This window comes from Stegostoma tigrinum, unplaced genomic scaffold (assembly GCF_030684315.1).
Source record: "Stegostoma tigrinum isolate sSteTig4 unplaced genomic scaffold, sSteTig4.hap1 scaffold_192, whole genome shotgun sequence".
NCBI classification, from domain to species: domain Eukaryota; kingdom Metazoa; phylum Chordata; class Chondrichthyes; order Orectolobiformes; family Stegostomatidae; genus Stegostoma; species Stegostoma tigrinum.
Window position 1 is genome coordinate 35666 of NW_026728131.1, and position 17463 is coordinate 53128.

Consider the following 17463-nt stretch of genomic DNA (forward strand, 5'->3'; position numbering starts at 1 on the left):
CTGTAATATTTATATTTTATTATCTACAATCTGATTTAACTATTTCACAAACAATGAAAACGCATATTTTTTCACATTTTTCATTTCAGTGGTTCAGCCAGTTATTTTCTAACCACCATCTTTATCAGGCCGGAAAGCCATAACTAGTGGAGTGCCACAGGGATCAGTCCAAGGACGAGAATTATTTACTCTCTATATTCATAACTTAGAGGAGGGGACAAGGCATAAATTCATCCAAATTTGCTGATGCTACAAAAATAGAGTAAGGGAATGTTGTCATGAGGACAGAAAGAATCTGCAAGGGGATAGACAGGTCGAGCAAGTCGGAAAAAAGTTGGTAGAGAGAGTTTAATGTAGGAAAGTACACTTAGGTAGGAAGAATCAAAAGATAGACTCTTACTTAAATAGAGGGAGACACTAAAAAAAAAATGCAGGGTAGGGGACTTGGATGCTCTCGTCCATGAAACACATACTAGCATGCAGGTGAATGATTGCTTTGTTGCTGTCACATGTACTGAGATACTGTGAAAAGTGTTGATTTGCATGCTGTGTAGGCAAATCACACCGTACAAAGTGCAGAATAGTGTTACAGCCACAGAGAAGAGGCTGAGAGAGAGAGATCAGAATTAACACTTGAGAGGTCCGTTCAAAAGTCACAACAGGAAAGAGGCTGTTCTTAAATCTATTTGTACGCTTTTTCAATCTGATATCCTCTGCCCGACAGAAGAGGACGGAAGAGAGTATAATCAGAGTGAGGGGGTATTTTGATTATGTTGGTTGCTTTCTCAAGGCAGTGGGAAGTGTAGATGGAGTCAATGGATGGAAGGCTAGTTTGCGTGACGGATTGGGCTGTGCTCATGCTTCTCTTTCGCTTCTTGCAGTCTTGGGAAAAGCAACTGCCATACCACACAGTGATGCATCCAGATAGGATGCATCTCCAAAAACAGGTAGGGTCTTCATGGACATGCTGAATTTTCTTAGCCTCCTTGACCATCATGTCGACATGGGTTGACCAGGACAGATTGTTGGTGAGCAACATTCCCAGGAACTTCACACTATCAACCATCTCCACCTCAGCACCATTGCTGCAGACAGAAGCTTCCTGAAATCAATGACCAGCTCCTCCATTTTGCTTATGCTGATGGACAGATTGTTATCTTTCCATCATGCCAGCAAGCACTCAATTGCTTTTCCTGTAATCTGACTTATTGTTGTTTGAGGTCCGACCTACAATGGAAGCGTCATCAGCAAACTTGTAAATGGAGTTGGGGCCACACAGTCATGATTGCATAAGGAGTATAGAGTAGGGGCAGCTTTGCTGGGCACCGGTGTTGAGGTTTACGGTGGAGCAAGTGTTGTCACCTATCCTTACTGATTGTGGTCTCTGGGTCAGGAAGTCGAGAATCCTGTTACAGAGAGGGATGCTGAGGCCGAGGTCTCAGAGTTCAGAGAGGAGTTTGTTTGGAATTACAGTGTGGAAGGTGGTGGTCTGATCAATAAGTAACAGCCTGATGTAGGTATCCTTGTTATCCAGACATTCCAGGGATGACTGTCAGGCCAGGGAGACGGTATCAGCTGGAGACCTGTTGCAGTGGTAGGTGAATTGCAAAGGATCAAAGCACTTTGGTAGGTTGGAGTTGATGTGAGCCATGACGATGGTGATGCAAGTAATTTAGAAGGCAAATGGAATTTTGGCCTTTATTGTAAGGAGGTTTCAGTTTAAAAATGGGCAAGTTTTTTTGCAACTGATCAGGCTATTGAGGAGGTCACACTTGGAGAAATACAAGAAAGGATACACAGCCATAGGAAGCAGTTCAAAAGAGACTCACTGGGCCGATTCATCGGATCATGATTTATCAAGAATGGTTGCACAGAAGGTCTTTATTCATTCAAGTTTAGAAGAATGAGGGGTGATCTTACTGAAACACAAAATTTTTTGACAGGCTAGATGTGAAGACAATGTTTCCATTATTGTGGAAATCTCAAACTCAGCAACATAGTTACAGAAGAAGGGAACATTTATTGAAACCTGAGATGCAAAGGAATTTCTTCTTTCAGCAGGTAGCGATTGTTTAGAATACAAGAGAATTGTGAAAGGTAGATCACTGGAAGTATTTAAAGAAGGTGGTAGATAAGATTTTTGAAATAGAGAAGTTGAGCGCTCTGAGAAGCCGGTATGGAAGAGGAGTTGAGTCCCGGGCAGGTCAGCCATGTCTTATCGGATGGTGAGGTAGGGTCAAGAGGTAGAACATCCAGATCCTGGTGCTATTTATGTTTTTGTCTGCTTGCTAGAACCGATAAGGAGTTTTATTGCGCTACATGGCCAAGCGAGCTGCTGACACAGAACAAGACTGAAATAATTTGCTCAATAAAACATTTCATGCGGCTTTATGGGATAAAGAAAACTTTCATCTACTACTTGGCTGACATCAATCAAAATCTGCTCAATTGAAAGAAATACATGCAGTTCATACAACTTTATGTCATTCTTCCCTTCAATGCATCAAGTATATCTTTGTTGCAATTCATTAAAGTATGTCTTTCTCAGGGACTTAAAATATGAAACAATACATAATACTGAAGTGTACAGCAGTGAGCACAATGGTCCAATTCCAAATTCTTTTGGATGGATCGGGAAAAATATCTGCCACCTGCAGCTTCATCCTGAATATATTCAAATTGTTCCAGTCCTGAACCATTTCAGACTGTAGTTCGGATGCTCACATGTCTCACTATTTGGATTTTGTTTTGCGATTACATTCTAAAGTGCAGACGACAGACAAGAACATTGTATTTTTGAAAACGTAATATTATAAAATTGGATAACTTCATAAACTATGATAATAAAATATTAATTGCTTGCTTCAATTGAAACGGTTCTTTATCTTGCTCATATATTTGAAGCCAAATTATCTGGACATGCTTCCTTCAACAGATTGGCTAGTTTAGAAAATGTTTTCACTGTTACCTGTATAAATTTCAACCTCATATTTAGGTCATCAAGCTGGTGAGAAATCTTTGGAGAGAAAGAGACATCAAGCGGAGATAACTGACTGGCCAGATCATTTAATATTTTGACTTCTTGTTTGACTGGGGCAATTTCTTCTTTAAAAACCTAATGGAGAGGAAGCGTATAAAATCTGAGAAACATCCTGAAATTAATGATTAAATGTTAATAAGAAATTAAGTTAAAACTAAAATCCTAATATTAAATATAATATACAAAAGCATCTGCTGGAAATGACATTTAATTCACAAAGATCTCGAGTTAAAAGTAACAGTGACGATGAAACTATCATAAATTATTGTAACAGAAAACTGAATTCACTAATCTATTCTTTCGGGAAAGGAATCTGCATCCCTTCACAATTCTGGTATCTGACTTCAAATTCACAGGAATATGGCTGACTCTCTACTGACTTCCAAAATGGCCTACCAAGCCATTCCTGGATGGGAAATGAATGTTAGCCTTGCCAGCAGTGCCCTCATCCTGTGAAAGAATGCTTTTAAAAAAGTGGATTTAATAAATGTAAAAGTAAGGAACAAAACAGGACAAATCAACTCAACAAGGCTTTGAAGGATAATACTACTTAGTCCTGTTCTTCTTTCTTACGTTACGTTCTCTCGCATGAAGGGTCGAGGCCCGAAATGTCAGCTTTTGTGCTCCTGAGATGCTGCTTGGCCTGCTGTGTTCATCCAGCTCCACACATTGTTATCTCGCATTCTCTAGCATCTGCAGTTACCATTATCTCTCGCAAGCAAAGGTTGATGTCTTTCAAAACCCAATCTCAGATTTTGCAGGCAGTCCTTACCCTGAAAAAATACAAAATATGTATAAAGAAGAAAACTGGAGGTGAAACCATTCAAACAATTTGCATTGGCACAACAAATGTTCAAACTGTAAAAGCAGGTTAAGCACCTGTATATGAGGAAACTGTACTCAAACTTTAAACAGACACTTACAGCCAACAAATGCGAGAAACATCCATTTCTTTCTGCATTACCAATTTTGCTGTTGGGAAAATAGGCCTAGACTTAGCAATGTAAATTCAAACAAGATAGCACCCTCTCAGATCTCAACACTCACAGTCGTAGAGTTCTGTTTTCACATGTTGGAGTATAATAGCATCAAGTACAATACACCAAATCTTTTTTGGTACCTTTTCCTTCCATAAAACTGCTTTTAACAGATGCGCACAGAATTCATTTTATACACATTTAAATGTTTCTAAGTTCAAGAGGCCAGTTCCAGCACTTGGACTTGCATCTTCTTCATCATCACAACAGAACAAAATAAAGACCCACTCTTTCTAAGTCACGTTTTCAATTGTTAGTGACAAGGTGAAGTGCGAGAACTGCTCACTCGATGTTAAAATCTCTTAACTATGTACCTATATATTTCAATCCTGTGAAATATGTGGAATGAATTCGAGAAAAGGATTAATTTTGTTGCTCTGGGAGAGAGCTGGTACAGATAAAATAGGTTGAATGGCCTTCTCCCATGCTAAAAATGTCCATAACTGTTCTTGGCGCTGCTAAATTAAAGTGGGCATCCTTTCATTATGACTGTGAGGCGCAGCATGTTATGATAGATGGCATAATGGAGAAATCCTTTGTTATTAATAAACTTTTCAGCACGAGGCATCCTTCTGAAGTCAAATGTTCGACATATACCTGTTGCACTGACTTGGTTTCAAACACTTATAATGTGGAGGTGCTGGTGTTGGACTAGGATGGACAAAGTCAGAAGCCACATAGCATCAGGTTATAATCTGACAGGTTTATTTGAAATCATACAAGCTTTTGAAGTGCAGTCCCTTCATCACGTGTGGTCAGAGAGGAAAACACACAGGCACACAATTTATAAGCAGACAGATCAAAAGATCATACAACTGGTGTGAGTGGAGTGTCAGATAATAAGTCTTCATCCAGGATGTTTGTTTATTTGCAGATATTTTGTTGAAGAAACACACAGCTTGGAGTTACAGTCAGTGTGGTGTGTTATAAATAGTATCAGAGATAATGGGAACTGCAGATGCTGGAGAAGTCCAAGATAATAAAATGTGAGGCTGGATGAACACAGCAGGCCAAGCAGCATCTCAGGAGCACAAAAGCTGACGTTTCGGGCCTAGACCCTTCATCAGAGAGGGGGATGGGGAGAGGGAACTGGAATAAATAGGGAGAGAGGGGGAGGCGGACCGAAGATGGAGAGTAAAGAAGATAGGTGGAGAGAGTATAGGTGGGGAGGTAGGGAGGGGATAGGTCAGTCCAGGGAAGACGGACAGGTCAAGGAGGTGGGATGAGGTTAGTAGGTAGATGGGGGTGCGGCTTGGGGTGGGAGGAAGGGATGGGTGAGAGGAAGAACTGGTTAGGGAGGCAGAGACAGGTTGGACTGGTTTTGGGATGCAGTGGGTGGGGGGGGGGAGAGAAGGGCTGGGCTGGTTGTGTGGTGCAGTGGGGGGAGGGGACGAACTGGGCTGGTTTAGGGATGCAGTAGGGGAAGGGGAGATTTTGAAACTGGTGAAGTCCACATTGATACCATATGGCTGCAGGGTTCCCAGGCGGAATATGAGTTGCTGTTCCTGCAACCTTCGGGTGGCATCATTGTGGCAGTGCAGGAGGCCCATGATGGACATGTCATCTAGAGAATGGGAGGGGGAGTGGAAATGGTTTGCGACTGGGAGGTGCAGTTGTTTGTTGCGAACTGAGCGGAGGTGTTCTGCAAAGCGGTCCCCAAGCCTCCGCTTGGTTTTCCCAATGTAGAGGAAGCCGCACCGGGTACAGTGGATGCAGTATACCACATTGGCAGATGTGCAGGTGAACCTCTGCTTAATGGGGAATGTCATCTTGGGGCCTGGGATAGGGGTGAGGGGGCAATTGTAGCATTTCCTGCGGTTGCAGGGGAAGGTGCCGGGTGTGGTGGGGTTCGAGGGCAGTGTGGAGCGAACAAGGGAGTCACGGAGAGAGTGGTCTCTCCGGAAAGCAGACAGGGGTGGGGATGGAAAAATGTCTTGGGTGGTGGGGTCGGATTGTAAATGGCCGAAGTGTCGGAGGATGATGCGTTGTATCCGGAGGTTGGTAGGGTGGTGTGTGAGAACGAGGGGGATCCTCTTAGGGCGGTTGTGGCGGGGGCGGGGTGTGAGGGATGTGTTGCGGGAAATCGGGAGACGCGGTCAAGGGCGTTCTCGATCACTGTGGGGGGAAAGTTGCGGTCCTTAAAGAACTTGGACATCTGGGATGTGCGGGAGTGGAATGTCTTATCGTGGGAGCAGATGCATCCCTCACACCCCGCCCCCGCCACAACCGCCCGAAGAGGATCCCCCTCGTTCTCATCCGCTTTTCAAAACATTGATCTATTCACGTGTACTATCCCTCTCGCTAACTTCATGAGAATTCATTCCAATCACTGAACTCCTCACGCTGACCCACCCCAGATCAAAAAATTCAGCTGAGATCAGGAACTGATCGAGCCTGTATGGCTGAGCTGGCTTTTAAAAAGTTTGCCAGTGAGAGAGTCCCATTGAGAAACATTCATTCAAAAAAAATATAATTGCATGGATTGCTCTCCAATCCTAAACTCTATTCAAATTCCGTGGGCTGAACGGTTGGTTTGTGATGCAGAGTGATGCCCTGCAGAGAGGGCTCAATTGCCACACCAGTGAGCTTACCACAAAGGATCTTCGCCTCAACCCCTCTACTTGCCCGAGGCATGGTGATCTTCAGGTTAAATCATAACCAGTTGTCTCTCTCTAAGGAGTGGCCAAATGGTGTGGTAAGACTTCACCTTTAGTCCTGATAACATGGCAACAAGCAGATAACTCACCTGATGTCACTGACCAATAAAATCCTCAATTATACTAATATTACCAATGTGATATCATCAGAAGGCATGCTCAACTAAGTTTTAATTTACAAATTAAGTTAACAACCATTCAATCAATATTACTTCACTACTCATATTACTGATTGTCTCGATACAACATTGCGGTTACATCTGTTCATAAGTGAAGTGTAAAGTAATTGCACTTACTGTGGTTTTATCAATGTGATCCTGCAATGCGTCAATAAACAGGTCATTCACAGGTTGCCAATCAGTGTGGACCCCCTCAGCTGTTATCACATGAGACTCAAGATCATCCAGAGCTTTCTGCGGTTCTTGAAGTTTCTCTAACGCCTTTTCCACCTGTTTCTGCCAGTTGCTCGCATGGGTTTTCAATTGGTCCCAATTTTCCTTCACGTCAATTGACTGTTTGCAGACAGCTTGGGCAATTCTCTGGGCTCTCTCTTCCGGGGTAGATTCTGGAAATATGAAGTGCAAATAATTTATCAACTATTCATGACTTGGATCTATAGAACTTAAGTGTTCTTTCTAAACCCCTTTCCTTTAAAAGGTCTCTGGACTTTCTCCTGAAATTGGGAATACATAGTATAAGACTAAAGATTTTATGACAGGCACATCAATGATAAATTCTGTAATTAGCTAGCAGGTCGCGGAGCCATTAACGGGGAATCACGGAGAACCAATACAAAGCCGAATAAAATTCGGCCGATATTTGAAATTTATGACTACCAAGCAAACTTTAAAAAAGGAAAAGGATTAGAGTAACTAAACGGGTAAAATTCTCAACAAAAGATATGAAAAATCCTTTCAGGATATCTTTCATAGCTATGAAACAAACATCCAAAATAAACCAACTTTCATCTTTCAGGACAGGCAAGTTAGAATGACAAACCCTAAGTCTCCCCTGCATAGTTCTCTCCAGAACTCACTTAATGAGGTTGTTAAGACACATAGAGATAACAAAGTGTGCAGCTGGACGAACACAGCAGGCCAAGCAGCATCTCAGGAGCACAAAAGCTTAGATGTTGGGCTGAGACCTTTCATCAGAAAAGGGGGAGGGGGAGAGGGTTCTGAAATAAATAGGGAGAGGGGGGGAGGCGGATCGAAGATGGATAGAGGAGAAGATAGGTGGAAAGGAGACAGACAAGTTAAAGAGGTGGGGATGGAGCCAGTAGAGGTGAGTGTAGGTGAGGAGGTAGGGAGGGGATAGGTCAGTCCGGGGAGGACGAACAAGTCAAGGAGATGGGACGAGGTTAGTCGGTACGAAATGGAGGTGCGGCTTGAGGTGGGAGGAGGGGATAGGTGAGAGGAAGAACAGGTTAGGGAGGTGGGACAAGCTGGGCTGGTTTTGGGATGCAGTTGGGCTCGTTTTGGGATGCAGTGGGGGAAGGGGAGACTTTGAAGCTTGTGAAGTTCACATTGATACCATTGGGCTGCAGGGTTCCCAAGCGGAATATGAGTTGCTGTTCCTGCCCCCTTCGGGTGGCATCATTGTGGCACTGCAGGAGGCCCATGATGCACATGCCGTCTAAGGAATGGGAGGGGGAGTTAAAGGAGTTAAAATGGTGGGTGACTGGAAGGTGCTGTTGTTGATTGCGAACCGAGCGGAGGTGTTCTGCAAAGCAAACATGAGATTTTTGTCTTCTACCTTGCACTCACTGGAGCACTGCAGCAAGCCTGAGACAGAGATTTTGGCCAGGGATCATGATGGGGTGCTCAAGTGATAGGCAATTGGAAACCTGGGGCCATTTTTATGTACAGAATATAGGTGTTCAGCCAAGTGGTTGGTCAGTCTGTGTTTCGTCTCCCCGATGCAGAGCGAGACAATATTGTGAGCAGTGAATACAGTAGACTAGATTGAGTGAAGTGTGGGTAAATCGCTGCTTCCCCTGGAAGCCTTGGATAGTGAAGCCGGAGGAAGTAAATGGACAGATGTTATGCCTTCTGTGGTGGCATGGAAAGTGCTGTCGGGTTATGGGGAGGTGTTGCGAATGGATAAGGAGTGGACCGAGGTGTCCTGATGGAATGGTCCCTGCAGAAGGCTGACAAGGGAGGGGAGGGGAATATATGCCTGGTGGTGGGATCTTGTTGGAAATCGTGGCTGATGTTCTTCTAGATGTGGATATTGATGGGTTGGTCATTGAGGACCAGGGTACCTCATCAGGGGTGAGGCCAAAGTGTACGAGATGGGTTGGACATGGCCGAGAGCTCTGTCAACCACGAACGCAAGGAATGCTCAGTTGAGGAAGAATGCAGACATTTCGGAATCCCTCCAGCAGAAGGCGATATCATGAGAACAAGTGAATCTGTCTGGACAGTCCTGTTTGAAGATTTTAGGAAGTAAGACTCTGTTGTTTGTCATAAAGGATATGGTTGAGTGATCATATTCAAACTGAAGAGACCAAGAATGTGAGCCTGCAGAATGGGTGGTGAACCATGCCTCTAGGAATTCCTCTGCGTGTCTACACTTGGCTTGGGCTACTATGGTTACCTTGTCCCAGTTTCATATGAGTGGCGTGATCCTCCACCCATAATGCAACCAACAAACAGATACAATTGGACCGCACATACAAACCCATACAGATCAAAACCCGAAATGACAGTACTCATGGTAACTGACCGGACAGTATAAATTCCAGACAGAGTAAAGTAACATTGTTTCGTTGGAGGCTCTGCTGGTGATGTCACCAATCATGGTGACGAAACGTCTCAATGAAAACAAGCCAGCTCGGCGAGCAAGTCAACAACCTCAATTTGAGCTACCTTGTTCAAGTGTTTCATTTTTGATCTTGAATGTTAAATCTCGCTCCAACACAGGGACGGAGGATTACTGTTAACAGCTGCATTATAACTAATTCAAATCGAATCATTGTTTTGACCAGTCCAGAGATGTGCAGGTTCGGTGGATTGGGAATGCTGAATTACCCACAGTGCCCACACACGTGTAGGTTAGGTATATCAGCCATGGGAAATGCAGGCTGACAGGGATAGAGTAGGGAATGGGGATGGGTCTGGGTGGGATGCTCTTTGTAGGGTTGCTGTGGACTTCTCGAACTGAATGGCCTGTTTCCACACTGGGGATTCTATAAAACTAGGTTTTACTGAATTAGTGAGAAAGTGAGTTTATCAATTGCTAAATGCAAGAAGTCATAAGGCACCACAAATACACACAAGTTAGAAACAAGAAATTAGCTCAAAAAACGTAAAAGTTAAGAGGGATACGGATAGTTCAGCCTTTGGATTGTTTGTGAGGAATAGAAAGTGGGATGTTGTGGCCACTACATTGGGCGATCCCCGGAATGCTTATGTGAATTCAGCAGTTAATTTTGAGATCCTTGTTGAAATTCTTTTGACCTTGTTTCCTTTTTGACATTGCCCTGGTTTGCAGAGCTCAGAGCAAGAGATTGTCTTTTCTTCTTAGCTGCAGCAGAGGCCTATGAAATGGCTGTCCTAGAACTGTGACCTCCACAACTCCGTAGACCACACGAGCATAGTCGCCCAGGAATACACACACACTGACATTAAAGAACTATTGGGATAACAATACTCAGCATGGGACTGGAAAAGACAGCATGTAGAAACAGAAAACAGCTGTAAATAGTGTCAAGAGGTGAAATAAAGTTATAAATCAAAATTAATGACTCTTTGCTTGCGTGCTCATTGTATTCAGAACAAAATCAACAAATTCATAGCACACATACAGGTTGACGGGCATGATTTGAGAGCTATTACAAAGACATGGTTATAAGGCGATCAACACTGGAGGTAAATGTGCAGGGCTACGTGACATTCCAAAAAGACAGGCAAGAGGGAAACTGACTGTAAGCGATGAAATTACTGTGAGAACAAGAAACGATCTTCAATCGGAAGACATAGAATCCAATTTTATTTATTTGCTAATGGGAGGAGGACATCACTAGCTCGGCAGTGTTTATTGTCCATCCCGAATTGCCCAGGGGACAGTTCAGAGTCAATCATCTAGCTGTGGGTCTGCAGTCACATGTAGGCCAGACCATGTAAGGATGGCAGTTTCCTTTCCGAAAGGACATCAGTGAAGCAGGTGGGTTTTTCTGACATTTGACAATGGATTCATGGTCATCATTAGATTCTTCATTCATGATTTTCTTTTGGATTCAATTCAAATTCCACCACCTGCTGTGCTGGGATTTGAACACCGGTCCCCAGAATGTTATCTAAGTCTCTGAATTAACAATCCAGCAATAATACCACTCGGCTATTTCCTCCCCAACCTTGGAACAAGAAAACCTGTAGTTGACTCCCACATGGGGGAAAACACTGAACCAGGAGCTTCTTCAACGGGGTGATCGCCTCTCCTTACATTTTAAGATAGCTATGAATAATCAGGACCTTGGGGGAAGCTACGAAATTGGGGGAAGGAAAATTACATCAGTATTAGGTAGGAGCTGAGCAGTATTAATTGGGAGGAGCCTTGATTGAACAAGTCGGCATTTGATACGCGGGAGATATTTAAAGACCTACTGATCAGCGTTCAGAACTGGCCTATTCCAGGGAAGGAGGAATGACAAGGATGGCAATCTAAGGACATATGGACAGAAGAAATAAAGGAGTAGGTCATCTGTCTCTTCCAGCTCGCTCCGCCATTCAATAAGGTCATCGCTGATCTTTTTGCGGACTCAGTTCCACTTACCCTCCCATTCACCATAACACTCAATTCCTTTCCTGTTCAAAGATCTATCTGTCTTGGCCTTTAAAACATTCAACCAGGGAACCTTGACTGTTTCACTGAGCAGAGAATTCCACAGATTCACAACCCTTTGGATGAAGAAGCTCATCCTCAACTCAGTCTGAAATCTGTTCACCCTTATTTTGAGGCTGTGCCGCCTAGTTGTAATTTCACCCATCAGTGGAAACAACTTCCGTGTTTCTTTCCTATCTATTTCTTTCATCATTTTAAAAGGTGCTATTAGAACACCCCTCATTCTTCGAAGTCTCAGAGAGTGCAATCCAAGTCTCCTCAATCTCTCCCCATACAGCAACATTTTCAATTGTGGAATCAATCTTGTGAAGCTCCTTTGCACCCCCTCCACTGCCAGCACATCCTTTCTCAAGTGAGGAGACTAAAACTGTACAAACTATTCGACATCAAGCCTCACCAGCACCCTATACAACTGGAGCATCCCCTCCCGATTTTTAAACTCAATTCCTTTGCTGTTCAAAGATCTGTCCGTCTTGGCCTTTAAAACATGCAGCCGGGGAATAGCAGCATGCTACAATTTTTCACCATTTAACTAATACTCCATTTTGCCCTAATTGCTACCAAAATGGATAGTCTCACTTTTACCATCGTTGCACTCCATCTGCCATTGTCCATTCACTTACACTTTCTGCGTCCTTCTGCAGATGTTCATTATCCTCTTCACACAACACTAAAATGAGTGGTAGAGTAATCTGTGAACTGTAACTGAACATAGAAGAACACAACGCAGAACAGGCCCTTCGGCCCTCCATGTTGCGCCGACCTGTGAACTAATCGAAGCCCATTCCCCTGCACTATCCTATTGTCAACCATATGCTGATCCAAGGGCTGTTTAAATGCCCCTCATGTGGCTGAGTTAACTTCATTAGCAGGCAGGGCATTCCACGCCCTTACCACTCTCTGAGTAAAGAACCTGCCTCTGACATCTGTCTTAAATCCATCACCCCTCAAAGTGTAGCTGCACCCCCTTGTACAAGCTGAAGTCATCATCCTCGGGAAAAAAAACTCTCACTGTGCACCCTATCTAATCCACTGACCATCTTGCATGTCTCTATTAAATCCCCTCTCAGCCTCCTTCTCTCCAATGAGAACACACCCAAGTTCCTCAGCCTTTCTTCATAAGACCTTCGCTCCAGACCAGGCAACATTCTGGTAAATCTCCTCTGCACCTGTTCCAATGATTCCACATCCTTCCTGTAATGGAGCGACCACGCAATATTCAAACTGAGGCCGCACTAGCGTTTTGTAGAGTTGCAGCATGACATCACGTCTCCGCAACTCAATCCCTCTACCAATGAAACCTAAAACACCATCAGACTTCTGAACAGCACTATCAACCTGGGTGGCAATTTTCAGGAATCTATGTACATGGACACCACGATCCCTCTGCTCATCTCCACTGCCAAGAATCTTTCCGTTGACCCGGTGTTCTGCCTTCCTATTATTCCTCCCAAAGTGAAACACCTCACATTTATCCATATTAATCTCCATTTGCCAAATTTCGGGACAATTCTGCAGTTTATCCAAGTCTCCCTGCAACCTGCAACATTCTTCCACACTGTCCACCACTCCACCGACTTTAGTGTCATCTGCAAACTCACGAACCCATCAACCAATTCCTGCGTCCAAGTCATTTATACAAATGACAAACAGCAGTGGTCACAAAACAGATCCTTGAGGCACACCACGCGTTACCGGACTCCAGGCTGAATATTCTCCATCAACCACCACTGGTTGCCTTCTTACCGAAAGCCAGTTTCTAATCCAACTGGCTAAATCTCCCTCAATCCCGTGCCTCTGTATTTTCTCCGAGAGCCTACCATGGGGAAACTTATCAAAGGCTTTACTCAAGTCCATGTACACCACGCCAACTGCCCGACCCTCATCGACATGCTTGGTCACCTTCTCAAAAAACTCAATGACGTTTGTGAGACACGACCTGCCCTTGACGAATCCATGCTGACTATCTCCAATCAAGTTGTTGATTGTTGGATGATTATAAATCCTATCTCTTATAATCCTTTCCAAAATTTTTCCTGCAACACACCTAAGGCTCACAGGTCTATAATTGCCTGGGTCATTCCTACTGCCCCTCTTGAACAAGGGCACAACATTTGCAATTCTCCACTCCTCTGGTACTAAACCTGTAGACAATGAGGACTCCAAGATCAAGGCCAAAGGCTCCACCACCTCCTCCCTAGCATCCCAGACAATCCTCGGAAAAATCCTATCAGGCCCAGGGGCTTTACCTACCTTCACACGTTGTCGAATTGATGACACTTCCTCCTTACTAACCTTAACCCTTTCAATTCTAGTAGCCTCTAACTCAGTCACCTCCTCTACAATATTCTCCTGTCCCTCAGTGAAAACAGATGAGAAACATTCATTTAGCACCTCTCCAATCTCCACAGCATCCACACACAACTTCCCACTTCTGTCTTTGACTGGCCCTATGCCTACCCAAGTCATCCTCTTATTCCTCACATACCTATCGAAAGCTTTCGGGTTCTCCTTTATTTACCTGCCAGTGACTGCTCGTGTACCCTCCTTGCTCTTCTTAACTCTCTCTTGAAATCCTTCCTAGCTAATCTGTAGCTCTCCATCACCTCATGTGAACCATCTGGTCTCATCGTCACATCAGCCTCCCTCTTCTGCTTAACAAGAGATACAGGTTTTTTAGTAAACCACGGTTCCCTTAGCTGATCGCTTCCTCCCTGCCTGACAGGGACGTACCTATCAAGGACACGCAATATCTGTTCCTTAAACCAGCTCCACAATTCAATTGTCCCCATTGCCCTGCATTTTGCACACCCATTCTATGCCTCCTTAGTCTTGCCTAATCGCACTACAAGGGAGGAATGGAGAAGCCGATAGTGAAAGGGACGATCAGAGGTTACAGCAGAACATAGATAGACTGGAGAGTTGGGCAGATAAATGGCAGATGGAGTTCAATCCGGGCAAATGCGAGGTGATGCATTTTGGAAGATCAAATTCAAGGACGAACTATACAGTAAATGGAAAAGTCTTGGGGAAAATTGATGAACAGAGAGATCTGGGTGTTCAGGTCCATTGTTCCCTGAAGGTGACAACGCAGGTCAATAGGGTGGTCTCGAAGGCATATGGCATGCTTTCCTTCATTGGATGGGGTATTGAGTACAAGACTTGCCAAGGTCACGTTGCAGTTGTATCGGACTTTGGTTTGGCCACATTTGGACTACTGTGCACAGTTCCAGTCGCCACATTACCAAAAGGTTGTGGATGCTTTGGAGAGGGTGCAGAGGAAGTTCACCAGGATGCTGCCTTGTATGGAGGGTGCTAGCCATGAAGAGAGGTTGAGTAGATTAGGATTATTTTCATGAGAAAGATGGAGATTGGGGGGGACCTGATTGAGGTCAACAAAATCATGAGGGTATAGACAGGGTGAACAGCAAAAAGCTTTTTACCCCCAGAGTGGAGGACTCAATTACGAGGGGTCATGAGTTCAAAGTGAGAGGAGCAAAGTTTAAGGGACATATGCATGGAAAGTTCTTTACACAGAGGTTGGTGGGCACCTGGAACGTGTTGCCAGCGGAGGTGGGAGACGCAGACACGTTAGCGTCTTTTAAGATATATTTGGACAGGTACGTGGATGGGCAGAGAGCAAATGGACACAGACCGTGAGAAAATAGGTGACAGGTGAGACAGAGGATCTTGATCGGCGCAGGCTTGGAGGGCTGAAGGACCTGTTCCTGTGCTGTAATTTTCTTAGTTGTTTTGACTGACTAGAGGGAGCGAGGGAGGGAGGAATGGATGGCTGGTGGGAGGGAGCGAGGACTGACTGGAAGAAGGAATGGATGACTGGAGGGAGCAAGAGGAAGGGGGGGCAAAGGGGCAGGAGGAGGAGGGGGGCAAAGGGGCAGGTGGAGGAGGGGGGCAAAGGGGCAGGAGGAGGAGGGGGGAAAAGGGGCAGGAGGAGGAGGGGGGAAAAGGGGCAGGAGGAGGAGGGGGGAAAAGGGGCAGGAGGAGGAGGGGGCGGGGGGGCAAAGGGGCAGCAGGAGGAGGGGGGCAAAGGGGCAGGAGGAGGGGGGCAAAGGGGCAGGAGGAGGGGGGGCAAAGGGGCAGGAGGAGGGGGGGAACGGAGGAAGGGAGATGAACACAGCAGACAGGCTGACATCAGCTTCCCTGGCCTCTGATGCTGCATGTCCTGCTGTTTCATGCTCATGAACACCTCGTTACCTCCCATTCTCTTTTGTTTGTGTTTTATCACTCTTCCTCCCTCACTCTGATTCTCTCCCCCTCTCTCACCTCTGCTGGCCCTAATTTCACTCCCTTGTCATGCTCCTTTATTTCCATCTTTCTGTCCCTTTTCTCTCTCCCACCACAAACTCTCTCTCTTTCTCACTCTGGCTTTATTCACAGGGGGAGAGAGTACAAGAGCAAAGGAAACCAAAGCACGCAGCGCCTTCGGCTGAGAGAGAAATGAAGCACTGCCGGAGATTTTCCAAACCCTGACACGGGGGTTGCCTCTCTCTCTCTCTCTCGACAGTCTCTGTGACTGCCCCATCAAACCCCACACCCATTCCCTTACCATGGTGTCTCTCCACAAACCCACCTCCGGGTAGAAATGCAAACACAAGTTGCTGAAAATGCTCAGCATCTGTCAAGAAAAAGTCCCGAGGTAGCGTTTTGGGTGCGATGACGCTTTCCCTCAGAGCTCCGGCCAGAAATGCTCTGAGACAGGGTCCCCTTGTAGTCGGAGAGCTGCGGGTCGATCTCGGCTGGTCGCTTGGCGCAGGGCATCAAGAGCTCCCCTCAGCCCCTGGAAGGGGTCTGTTCAGCCCCTAACCTTATACTGACCCTGGTTCTGTCCTTCCCTCATCCCCGGGAGCCCCTCCTGCCTTCCCACCTTGTCGTCGGAGTGCTATTCGGCTACGGAGGGTTGTGCGATAAAGATCCTACTTCCCACAGCGGCGGGGCGAGGGGGCATCCCCTCGCTCCGAAAACACCTCCTCCCATCTCATCTTGTGGCAGTGGCTGTTCGGCTGAAGAAAGCAGCTCTGCCCGTGACCCCAAACCTCCCTACAACACCCCTCTCCTAAACCAACCCCCACCACGACGCTTTTGCAGTAGCTGTAAGCCATTCAGTCACTGGGCTGTACGATAGTGACTCTCCCCATGTCCTCTCACTTCCAAGACGGCTATCCTCGAAACCCCACCCCATTCCATCCCCCGCCTTCCCTTTACCTTGTAGTACGAGAGCAGTAGGCTGTTCGGCTACGGAAACCCGCGCAGGGCTGTATAATGGACACCCTCCCAATGTCCCCAGCCTTCTCTCACCCGGGGAGGGCTATTCTCACCCCCAAAACATACATTCCCAACCCCTCGCTTTGTGATAGGAGCGGCGCAGGATGTGAAACAGGGACCGTGCTCATGTCCCCAGTCCTCCCTTCACCCCAAACCCCGCTCTCACCTTGCAGTAGGAGATAGTTTTCGGCTACTCAGCCCCGGAAGGCGTCGCGGACCCGCGGCCGGGTGCTCGGGGAGCGCAGGCTCGGTGCCAGGCAGCTGTTCAGGCAGGTAGCTGTGCCCAGGAGCCGGGCGAAGAGGCCTTCTCCCACCTCGGATCCCCGCTCCCGGCAAAGGCGGCGCAGGGCTGAGCCACTGAGCAGCGAGCGCTCCGGCAGCCCGGATGCCTGCTCCCAGCCCGGTGGTCATGCTGGAGGCCGCTGGAGAACAGGAGGTTGTAGGGGTCCGGGAGCGTGGTGCGATGATCCCCGCTGCCGAACCGCTGGGTCCTCAGCCCACGCCTGGGAAAAGGGATCCAGACAGCGGACTCATCGCCGACGCAGAGTCGGGGGTGGGAAAAGGCTTGAGTAGGACCAAGAGAGGAAGGGGATTGACTGAA

At 46.2% G+C, this 17463-nt stretch overlaps 1 long non-coding RNA gene across 3 annotated transcripts in view; it reads right to left on the minus strand.

Annotated features, from left to right (window-relative positions):
• The window catches only part of LOC132207876 (uncharacterized), a 96396-nt gene that overhangs the window by 13536 nt on the left and 65397 nt on the right, over positions 1 to 17463 (minus strand). For all 3 annotated transcript variants that reach the window (XR_009443949.1, XR_009443947.1, XR_009443948.1), the window contains exons 7-9: positions 7031 to 7299; positions 3614 to 3813; positions 2969 to 3115 (exon numbers count right to left, since the gene is read on the minus strand). This is a non-coding gene — a long non-coding RNA (uncharacterized LOC132207876). The remainder of the gene's footprint in view (positions 1 to 2968; positions 3116 to 3613; positions 3814 to 7030; positions 7300 to 17463) is intronic.